The sequence below is a fragment of the Xenopus tropicalis genome, chromosome 5, assembly GCF_000004195.4.
Source record: "Xenopus tropicalis strain Nigerian chromosome 5, UCB_Xtro_10.0, whole genome shotgun sequence".
Lineage (NCBI taxonomy): Eukaryota > Metazoa > Chordata > Amphibia > Anura > Pipidae > Xenopus > Xenopus tropicalis.
This window is the reverse complement of record NC_030681.2, coordinates 139549245-139561163: the sequence shown is the minus strand read 5'-3', so window position 1 is coordinate 139561163 and position 11919 is coordinate 139549245. Positions and strand designations below refer to the sequence as shown.

The 11919-nt window shown below is 40.1% G+C and overlaps 1 long non-coding RNA gene across 1 annotated transcript; it reads left to right on the top strand.

Moving 5' to 3' along the window:
• Nucleotides 1–2190: 2190 nt before the first annotated feature.
• LOC116411069 lies at nt 2191–7289 on the top strand. The gene is made up of 3 exons (XR_004222802.1): nt 2191–2453; nt 3367–3461; nt 6923–7289. It is a non-coding gene; the product is annotated as an uncharacterized LOC116411069 (long non-coding RNA).
• The last annotated feature ends 4630 nt before the right edge of the window (nt 7290–11919 follow it).

Below are 11919 nucleotides of genomic sequence, written 5' to 3'. Positions count from 1 at the left end.
TGCCATCAGCATTAAGCAGCGTCAAGGTGGGGACCACAAGGAAGTTTGCTGTGTGGGCTGCAGGTCCGGCCATGTCCCATAATGATACACAGCTCTCCGGTTCCTATTTATAAAAGACTAGATGGTGCATACACAGCAGGAGCACAGAGCAGGATATTACAGGATTAGTAAAACGTCAAGCCTTGCGTACTGTCACCACAAATTATGGATTTTTAGACCGCAGACATTTTAGTCAGTGTGTAAATTTAGCCTTCGTGTCCCAAAGGTGCAAAGCTTATCAATGATTCCTGATGTAACGTTTCCGGGCACCTTAATGGCATAAGGTTAATGCTCTCTATATTTATATCCTATGAAATAAACTGGATATGCTGAAAAACTCATAGCAATTGTTTCCAGCTTTGGAGCTTAAGAATTGACCACTTTTCGAATAAAATGGTTTAATAAATAAATGTAAAGGGAAAATAGACCTTGCTTTTAAGTTTTTTTTATTTATAACTCAGAGCTTTCCACTTTTTGTGCAGTCTAAGGCCAGGCTCAGTTAGCTTAAAATATGGTTACAATAAATAAATAAAAAGTAGTCCCTCCCCCACCCCTGCTAGAGTGGTTAACCGGGACATATATCTCCATAGCAACTACACTGTTTGTTTTTATACATTATTGCAGCTCTAAGGGCAATTTTTTTAAAGTCACTACTGGTTCTTATTAATTTGTCCTGTTTAGTTTCGCTGAAAAATTTGCAAAACTTTGGGAAAATTTGTGAAATGATGAACATTTGCAAAACACATTGGAGACTATGGGGGGATTTTCCTGGCAACTTTTTCACTGCGACTTTTGTTATGGCAACTTTTCACAGTGACATTTTCTGAGCATATACTTCAGGGTCTGTGGGCGTTTTTTGCGGCAAATTATTTTGGCAGTTTCATGAAAATCTTTGCAAATAGAAAAATTTTCCATAGACTCCATTTTAATGAATTCATTCAAAATGTTGAAACACATTTCCTTTTTCTCTGTAATAATAAAACAGTACATGTACTTTATCCCAACTAAGATATAATTACCCCTTTTGGGGCAGAACAGTCCTATTGGGTTTATTTAATGGTTAAATGATTCCCTTTTCTCTGTAATAATAAAACAGTACCTGTACTTGATCCCAACTAAGATATAATTACCCCTTATTGGGGGCAGAACAGCCCTATTGGGTTTATTTAATGGTTAAATGATTCCCTTTTCTCTGTAATAATAAAACAGTACCTGTACTTGATCCCAACTAAGATATAATTACCCCTTATTGGGGACAGAACAATCCTATTGGGTTTATTTAATGGTTAAATGATTCCCTTTTCTCTGTAATAATAAAACAGTACCTGTACTTGATCCCAACTAAGATATAATTACCCCTTATTGGGGGCAGAACAGCCCTATTGGGTTTATTTAATGGTTAAATGATTCCCTTTTCTCTGTAATAATAAAACAGTACCTGTACTTGATCCCAACTAAGATATAATTACCCCTTATTGGGGGCAGAACAGCCCTATTGGGTTTATTTAATGGTTAAATGATTCCCTTTTCTCTGTAATAATAAAACAGTACCTGTACTTGATCCCAACTAAGATATAATTACCCCTTATTGGAGGCAAAACAATCCTATTGGGTTTATTTAATGTTTAAATGATTTTTTAGTAGACAAAGTATGAAGATTCAAATTACAGAAAGATCCCTTATCTGGAAAACCACAGGTCCCGAGCATTCTGGATAACAGGTCCCATACCCCCTACTGTATGGCCAACAGTCAAGCAGTCTTTTCACAACAAGATTGGAATGATGCTAATGTCACGGACAAAAGGATTCATTAACATATGCAATGAAGGAGTGCACACCTCGAAAATAGTGGATGGGGGGAAAGGCAATAAAGGGAGTACCCTAGAGGTTCCCAGCCATCTACATTCCAAGTTCCTCCATGGGGACCATGAAGCACTGGGAAGCACCTGTTTGTCGTTTGGTATGATTTGTTTTTTGAAATTTTTATTAACAATTTGAGCCGATAAATGGTTGTTTGTTTCACTGCTAAATTTGTTGTATATTTATATTTATATTCAGGACCTATCAGTGAGCTATAACTATTTATTGTCAAGTTCCTCTTTGCAGCATTTTGTCAGGCCCCATTTTGCTCCAAAGGAGGCCTATAAAAAAGCATTGCAGTTGGTCACCTTTGTTTTGGCATTATCCATAACAACATTCACTCTTTCCATTTGCCTCAGGGTCAACCTAATTGCCCTATGTGCCACCCCTATCCCCCCGCTTTGGGCCCCTGTGCAGAGGACACTCCTCACTCCCTTCCAGGATTTTTGCACCTTTCCTTTCTCCGAACCAAGCGCTTGTGCTAGGACAGAGGTAGCTCCAAGGTGAGGGAACTACGTCAAGAGCTCAGCAACATTAAACAGTCTTATCTAAAGGTACACATAATGTTTCCATGTTCTACTGATTAGGCCTATATAATGGGTATCTTGTGCTTTCTATTCACTGCATCGAAAAACCAATGTTTTACTGGGCCTTACAGCTTCTTAGTAATGGAAATATGTCATTCTTTACATATGGGACAGCCAGGGCAACTAGAAAAAAAATCTGCCCAGTAGATCACTGTCATTTATTTGTTCTTGTCGTACTGAAATGATTGAAACTTTTTTCAAGCAATAAATATTTCAAAACGGGTAAAGAAATGTATTATTATTTTAATGTGAACAGTTCCCCCACGTGAATAATACAGATAAATATACAAAATATAACGTTTTTTGTAAATCCTTCTAAAACAAATGAAAAAATGAATGAAGAAGGGGAAGGGAGTGTATCTGTAGTTATTTTCAGGTCTTTTTTTTTTTTTCGTTTTTTTAATGAGATTTATAAAGATAATAATAGAAAGAAAGTAAAAGAAAGATAATAATACTATAAGATTTTCTATTGAGTATCATATAGTTATGGTTCTAAGTTCTAAGTAACACAACACACTTTTATCAAAATGTGAGATTACCACAGAAAAATGTACCCAATTCCAGGGACTGCAATAAGTCGCTATATACCCATGGTAATGTAGTAGCCATGGGTAACAATTGGATGGATGGCTATTGCTACTCACCAAAAATCTCTGTGTTCACTGCACCTTCCACAGAGCACTGGGAAGTCAAAGTGTGCTTGTACAGTTTGGGACAGCAGAGAAAAAACAAAAATACCTAAAGACCTTCAGTAAAACTGAAATAGTTGACTTTTCTGGTTAGAAGAGCACGTTTCAATTTTTAGACTGCCAGTGGATTGTTCTGTCTTAGTTTCATACAAATTAACTCTCAATTGTTGGTTTACATTTTGTTGTATCAGACAAAAGTGCCCTGCTCTATGAAAAATCCCTGCTGCGAATAAAACACAGGCACAGACCTGCTTCAAGTTACTGTGGATAATATGATTTCTTCATGGTAAGAAAGTGCTATTATTTCAGAGTGCATTCCTGCAGACTATTGTACATCTGGGGGTAAGTGGTCAGAACACTATTAAGCTCGTTATTACTTTGTTCCGGGACCACCTGCTAAATAAATAATAACAACGGTGTGCAGCCAATCAAAGTAAATAAGAAGGAGGTGACAGGTGACAAGTAAAGGACCAGTCAAACCAAATAAATCTGTCCTTTTCCAAAAAGGCCCTTGGGAGAAAATGGGCTTGGGTCTTGATGCTAGATATGTCATGTTTGTATTTAGGTGGTAGGGTCACCTTTATATGTATCAGCCTCTAATCCAGTGATCCCCAGCCAGTGACTTGGGAGTGACAGGTTGCTCACCAATTCCTTGGGTGCTGCTCCCAGGGGCATCAAAGCAGGTACTTATTTTTGGATTCCTGGCTTGGAGGCAAGCATCTCCTGTAGGCTGCCAGTACACATAGAGGACACCAAATAGCCGATTACAACCCTTATTTGGCACCCCCATTAACTTTTTTATGTTTAAAGTTTTTTGTTACATTCAAATGTGCCTTATGGGTAAAAAAGGATGGGAACCCCCTGCTTTAATCTCTGTTAGTTTCATCTTGTCCTTGACCTCTGCCAACACCACCCATCTTCTGCCTTTCTTTTCCAAACTACTGGAGGGCCGCTGGGAGAGGTCACAGTGTGTCTTAAGTTATTATCTACTTGCCTTGATGAGTTTTAAGTATTAAGTCCCAATAGCTTACTGGCTAATAAGTCCAGCCATTAAAATCTAAGTCTTACCTATAAAACCCAAATTCTGTACCCTGGGAACTATATCAGAACCCTACCTTTTGCTTAATGACCCTCTGTAGATCTCATTGCAATAAATACAAGCGGCACAACACCACTAATATTTTTGTCCAGATTTTTTTCATTAAGTTTATATGATAATTGTATGTAGAACCACATCCTTACTCATTAAAATGCACATGTATCAAATGTAACCATTTCATTATTTTGCCGTTTAATATTTATTGTTTAATACGAAATGGCCCTACATTAATGCACAACTGCAGGGGCAAGTAGAGAATGACAATATTTTGATTGATTAATATAAGCTATACACAGTCGTATCAAATTATAAGGGGGAAAATCTCCTGCAAGAAATATTTGCTCTGTAATTATACAGTCATTTAATTAAATACTGTTTTTGATATGTTCTTGAAGACAAATTGCAATAATGGAGGGGGGGGGGGGGAGTTTAGCACAGTAGTGATTATGCTGGCATTTTGAGTAATTCATAACTTCACTCCTGCTGTCTCTTCAGCTGTCAGTAGAGGTTTAAATGACCTTCCACCAAGCACATAAGATCAGTGCTGAAGACACAAAGATGTACAGCATATAAATATAATTGAATTGATAGACTCTGTAGCAATTCATTAGATGAAATTGTGCCAAAGGATGTGGCTGCTTCAGTTCAGAGCTTTATCGGCTGTGGCTTGGGGAGCATTAATCAACATATGTTTTGGCATCATCAGCAGAGAGACTTGCACATGTGATTATATGGGGCCACTGATGGCTACTGATAGTGGTAACTGCATAGGGAGGGTGAGAAATTCTAATTAGAGGCACTAACTAGGTGTTGGTGTCCTGAGAGCCGTTGGGAGCCAAGGCAATGTGTATGCCAATGATTCTTTAATATAGATGGGCTCAGGTAATAACACTGGGCAAATTTGCTCTGGTGCACTAAACCATAGCAACCAATCAGAGATTTGCTTTCATCATTTCACCTGTGGTCTCTCGTTGCATCTTCTGATGACTTTTCTTATTGCGTTTGACAGATCCTGGAAGTCCAGATGTACTATTTTAGAGGAAGAGGTGGATTAATGCTTTTTTGTCATCCATATGGGTGGCCAGTTTGGACAGGGACTGATCAGCCCAAGGACTAATTGGTTGGAAAAGCCCAAAGTTTGCCCTAGAACTCCCTCTTAATTCTAAACCTCACATGGCTCATTGTCATTTTAATTCTGTCCTTTCGTTGTGTGGCAGAGATTAATTAGTTTATCTGAAGGGGAACTAAACCCTCCCCATGCAATTTTTAGGCTAATATCAGCTGATTCACGCCCAGTGGGTAAATGTAGACTGAGAATCAGCCCCCCATGGTATCCAAATTTCCTTGTGCCTGAGCCAGGGCCATTGCATTGGTCGGATGTGTTGGCAAAATGTACTTGTGCATTTCAGCGCTGAAATCCACTCTGTGTGCCTGTGCCTGGGCTGACACAATTGCTCTGAGTGCAGGCATAGGGAAAGGCTGATGCCAGCGTAGGGGCTGATTCTGGCTTAGGGGCTGATTCTTGGCCTGCATTGTCCGCAGGCTAAAAATTAGCCCCATGTGGCATTAGCATTAGGGGCAGTGAACAGACTTCCACCTTACCACCTCTCTAACCCCATAACCCTTACTACTCATAACTGTATCTCTGGCTGAAGACCTGCAGAATTGCTCAGCAGTGTTGGCATCTGTCATGTTTGAATGGGCTTTTTTCTGTTCCAAGGTTTCATGGCTGTGACTGGCAACCAGGAACATCAGCAGTGAGCCTGGGCCACAGGATGACCACCAGGGCATATACTCCTACACACTAATTAACCCTAATATACCTGGGAGCAGAAGTGGTGCAGCACCGGGGGTTCTCCATCCATACAAGGGAGCAGTTAAATTGGATGCAGTAGGGGTTATGTGGTTGGAAATTGGGCAGGGTGAACTGTGCATTGGCCCTACAAGTTTAAAAATTGCACGAGAGGTTGAGTTGCCTTTAATATTTATTACATTCATTTGTAACCACATAAGCTTGGTAACCTTTGACATATAAAATGGAGACAACTGAGAGGACGACTGCCCATGTAGAGTTTAGTATTAATGTTACTATGCAAGGACAGACATTGGGGGTTTTCAACCAATTGCTCCTCTGCCAAAATGGAGCTTGCGATATAAATAAATCAAAATGCATTTAAATGCAATATACTGTATATGTGTATTTTTCCTTCTTTTTGCTTTGTAATACTAATCAGTATTCTATCATTTTTATATATGGCCCAATTGTGGGTCTAGGAACCCATATAAAGAATACACTGATGAGCAACAGATTGGCAGCTTTAGAATGCTAAATGTGCCTGCAGTAGATACCCAGTACCACTGTGTTTAATGGACATTTTTAGAGACACAAGCTGTTAATAAACCCTATATGTTCTGTTTTTTTTCCCAGACTGATAAACCCAACTAGTGTATGAGATACTGCACAAGCAGACCACATGCTAAAACCCCAAAGTCAACAAAATGAAATGAGTTTTAAAGCCATAAAATTAGCTGTAAAGCCTAGCATTGCGTGCGGCCCTCCTTGTTTGTTTTACTCGCACACCACCTTCCCAGGCATCAAATGATCTCCTTGCAGATCTGAATGTGACAATTACGATTGTGTTTTTCAGTTTTCTGGCGATAATGGGCCATCAGCTTTGAGCAGCAGGAAGCGAGGGAGATAAAAGGCCGGTTCTACTTCACTGAGTTCTGACAAATAATGTTTTGGATAACAAGAAGTGTGCTGTGCCTCGCATTGTATTCACTTCCACCGCTGACGGCATGCAAGGATGGGCTTTTCTTTATTTTTGTTCTTTTCAGAAAAGTGCCATGAATAATCTTCAGTAAAATGCCTAAACTTAGTTTAACTGTCAAATTTTATCTTGCATTTTAGACCGTCCTTAATTTTGTATATTAAAGGGTATAATTATTAAACAAAAAATGTTTTTTCAAAAAATGTAACTAGCTTACTATTACTTCTATTTTCATTTGGCCATTGTTCATTCTGTCAACCCTTAAACATTATAAATGATCATAACCAGCATTTCTATGAAATGGATCATCCCAGAAGTCTTAAGGAAGGCTGCAAAATTCCAGGGGGGGGACAAATGGGAAAACAATGTATCAAATTTTTCAGCTCATTGAAACTCCATGGGAAAGTCATAGAAATGGTACAAAGGAATTGGATTTTACTGGAATAGTATTTTCGTGTACTTTCCATTTGGAAATGTGTAATTTTTGAACTTTCTTGTGATATTAAACACTCAGCCTGGATATAGTCAATTGGGCTGTATTGTAGAAAGCAAGGTTACTAACTAGTGATGAGCGAATCTGTCCCCTTTTGCCAAAAAGCGAAATGGAGAAAATTTGCAAAAGCATTGATGTCAATAAGAGTTTTTTTCATGGTCACTTCTTCAATACTAAGCAAATTTTATTTTTAGCCATTGGGGTCTATGGCCTGGCAAAAAATTTCACTCATCGCTATCATTGAGATGAAAAAAGCATTATCAAGAAAAAGTTCTTTTGTGCCCAATATTTCACAACAGCTACAAGTTAGGCAAGGGGCATTAATTTTAGTCAGAGTATAATGCTGTTCAAGAATTGGACTGGTTAATACTTCCAGGGTCGGATTGGGCTGGTGGGGCACCGGGACAAAACCTGGTAGGCTGACCCAGGACGTCTGCGTGGCCAGGATCTGTGGGCCCCCACAGCCCCCTTTGCTGCAGCCACAGTTGTTATGAGGTGGGGTGGGCAGTATGCAAGAGGGAATGGTGGGGGGGAGGTTGCAACTGGGCCAGGGAAGTGGTGGTGGTGAGCCCTTGAGCTGGTGGCCCTGGTGGTACCTGGGTTCTCTAGTCCAACACTGAATACTTCTTATGACAGTGCCTTTTTCTTCACTGTGGTGAGTTGTAGCCCCCATAAAAGCAATGGTCTCTCAGGTCGACCATTGCTGTAGGAAGGTTTTCCACACTGAATACATACACTTTGCAGATCGTTCAATAACTTGGGAACCAGTGGTTCTTGAAATACAGTTAACTAGGTGGAACTCTGTAACCTGCTTCTCTTACATCATGATACATTCACTTGTTAGAGTTCAGTACAATTACTTCCTTGTGGGTATTAGGCACAGGCAATAGGCAGAGCTAGTGTTAGTACCCAGTATCAAGTTCCCTGTCAAAGGTGGAAATAAGTATATTAAAATAAAAAATAAAAAAATAGTACAGTCATACCATAATGCAATCCATGCAGAAGTGAATGCAATTGCTTTACCTGTGCAAGTTATGTAACAGGCATGCTATGTGTAGAGCCACACTACCCTGTGCTACAATGCACATGGGCACCAGTAGACGGAAGTTTTAGTTGGCGAATTATTTATTTATACCTGAGTAAACAGCCCTAAAAGCTCCCTCTGATAGCAGCTGCCATTTTAGCTTGGTCTTGGTAGCTTCCTGCTGCAGCTCTAGCCGTTTGAAGCTCAGATCACACATTCTTAAGGGTGGGGGGAAGTGATTTCTTATGTATTCTTATGGGAGGGGGGAGCAGGAGAAGGGAGGGGGAGAGGGAGAAAGGAGACAACGGAGCAGACTCGTGCCCCAAACGTAATGAGCCCTAAAAGAGAGGAAGTCTGATACTGAAGAACATGTTCCCAAAAATGGAGACAAGAAACCTGTGTTTCTTTTGATAGAGGACTCAGTGCAGTGTTTCTGTGAGTGCTTATGGCTGTATTTACATAGACCTTTCTGATTTACTTAGTTTTTACCTTTCCTTCTCCTTTAAGTTGTCTTTACTCTGCAGTTCACATCATATCTACTCTGGTCCCAGGAGAAGGGTAAAGATGGAGGTTCTCCTGTAACTGTATATGATTTTCCTGCTGAATTCCTAAAACTGACAGTGAATGTGCATGAATTTTGCCGTTCTTGGTTCTGTCTGTTCTTTGGCTTTTTCATTAAAGTTTAAACAGCAGAGAAACCCCTGAGAAATGCTTTTGTGTTGAATAATTTTGCATCTGACCACAGTTTGGTACAATTCTCTGAGATAAGGAAGATGTCAATCAACTTCCACAAATTATATTCCAGCCAGAAAAATGTATTACCATAATGTGCATGTCTGATGTAGATCTGAAAAACAAACAAGAGAAATGATTAGAATTGTGATTAGGATTGTGGTTTCTAAATGATTGCTTCAGGGCTTGACATGAACTGGAAGATAAGCATGAAGAGAGGCTGCTTCTTGTAGCTAAACGGAAAAATGACCGGCAGAATTTGGAAGCTGCCCTTTGAACATTGAAGTCTATAGTCAGAGCCAGAGCAAGGGGCTTTGGAACCCAATACAAGGGTGATACCCCAGGCTCCTTTACACCATAAGCCCCTCGTTTAGAAGAGTGAGTGGCAGAGACAGACACTGTAATGGTAAGAATTCAGTAATACAGTATATTTTCTGTTATTGTGCTTCCCCTTATTATAAAATGGCTGCACCCAGGCCTGGACTGGCAATCTGTGGATTCTGGCCAATGCCAGAGGGGCTGCTGTAAGGTGTCATAGACAGTCACTATTTATTTAGCTGCTGGGGGGCTGTGTACTTGAAATGCCAGAAACTATTTTGAATCTTGGGTTGCCACCTGTACGGTTTTGACCCCAACAGGCCAGTTTTCAGAAGGGCTGCTCCAGTCAAAACCTCCTGCCCGGTTTTCTAAATTAGGAAAACAGGGCAGGACTCACTGAGATCACCACGTCATAGCCATGCCCAGTGACGTAACGGCCTGCCTCTTCCCCGCCCCCATGATGTCAAAGTCCCACCTCTTCCCTGCCCCCATGACATTTAGAAAGCGCCACAAGGGTATGCAGCGCTGTACAATCTTACAAAATACACAATTACACACAGGGAGGACAAGTGTTATAATAAATAAATACAATAAATAAGTATAACTGCACAGGGAGTAAGTGCCATGTGGTATGAGGCACAGTAGGAAGAAGGTCCCTGCCCCGTAGAGCTTACAATCTAAGTGGTTGGGTAACATACAGGCACAAGTTGGAAGGTAAGAGGGCACCAGGTATGGGCATTTGCCCTTAAGCGTAGGACTGGGCAAAATAATGTTTTAGTGCTCCAGAAGGTAACAGCTGAGCTTACAGAGAGCGAAATCAGCGAAAAATGCCGGCAGAGCAACCATATCTGAATCCCACTCCTGGTCTGCAAGGGCTTCTGCTGCATCGTTCTGGCCCCGCAAATAACTGGAATCATTTATAGACGACAAATTAAATAGATCTTTCAGATGTAATTTATAAATGTTGATGATAATCAGATCTACTTTGTGCTTAATCATACTCAATCATACACCCTAAGGCCAGGGGAACAAATCCTCCTGCACAGAAATACAGGCAGAGAAAAAGCCGATCCAAACTGATCTACTCCCATTCGCTGGGGCAGTTTAGTTTCCATCAGAGAACTAATAATTATATATTGATATATAAAGGTATTCCTCTTCTCATGAAAGCTAAGGCTCCCTAAATCTTTATTCTGCTCTCAATGTGGATAAACTGTCAATGCACTTGTCCAAATTTACAATTCATGAACTTTCTTAATTGATAGTTATTATTATAGTATTACTGGGATTATAATATATATATTTAATCACATTTTTTGATGAAGTATTTCAAATGAAATGAGCTGCAGTACTGATGGTCCCTGCTTCAGCATGAATAACTGTTCATCTAATACAGAGTGTCCTGCCTTCTATGCGACATATTCCCATCCAGCAGCAAGACATGCACCAGGGACTTTGTAGGTCAACTGTTAAGACTCAGAGAAAGTAATAGATATTGCAGTGGATCTCTGGCAAGGAAGAAAGAGCAGAGAACAATACAAATCATGATTTGTAGGATTAAAAAGGACAGTACGTATATAGGTGCAGCATTATTAGGGGCAAATGGCTTTGCCAAATGAAATATAATTCCCACCTACCCACATACACATATATAGTTAGAGAGGAATTACAAACATAATCCTATAAATGGCTTGGCCTGTATTACTGTTCATATCTCTTCCCCCCCTGTTTTATTAAATTGTATGTTCTCATACACAAAATCCCAATGAGGTAATTAAATGTGTGTGGTCCTTATTTATGGGAGATGTATCAAACCATAGTATCCAAGCCATCCCCTTTGAATACCGGGGATTCAGAGTGAAATTCTGTTGTGATGTTGCATAGATTTATTGATCCTGCTATTGTAGGCCTGTGCATTTAAATGGCTGGATCCGAGCCAGGAACATTGTGTCCTAGATGGAGCCAGGCCAGGAATGCGGTATCCTAGATGGAGCGGTGCCAGTCATGTTGTGTATGTACAGAGAATTTGTAGCAAACACATTCTTAAAAGAGAGATTACATGGAGGGCAATGGAAGCTGTAGTATCTCTCTGACCCATCTTTATTTGTACAGTGTATTTTATAAGAATTTGATTGCTTCATGAGATGGACTAATGGGAAAAGCGGGACTGGGGATTGGGTTGCTTGGTGTTGAGTAGGATAAGCTATGGCTGTGATTGCTGACATAAAGTTGAAGACCCCAAACAGAGCTCCTCTGTACAAAGCACCAATGGAAATCTCCAGGCAAGACATAGGGGATCATTTACTA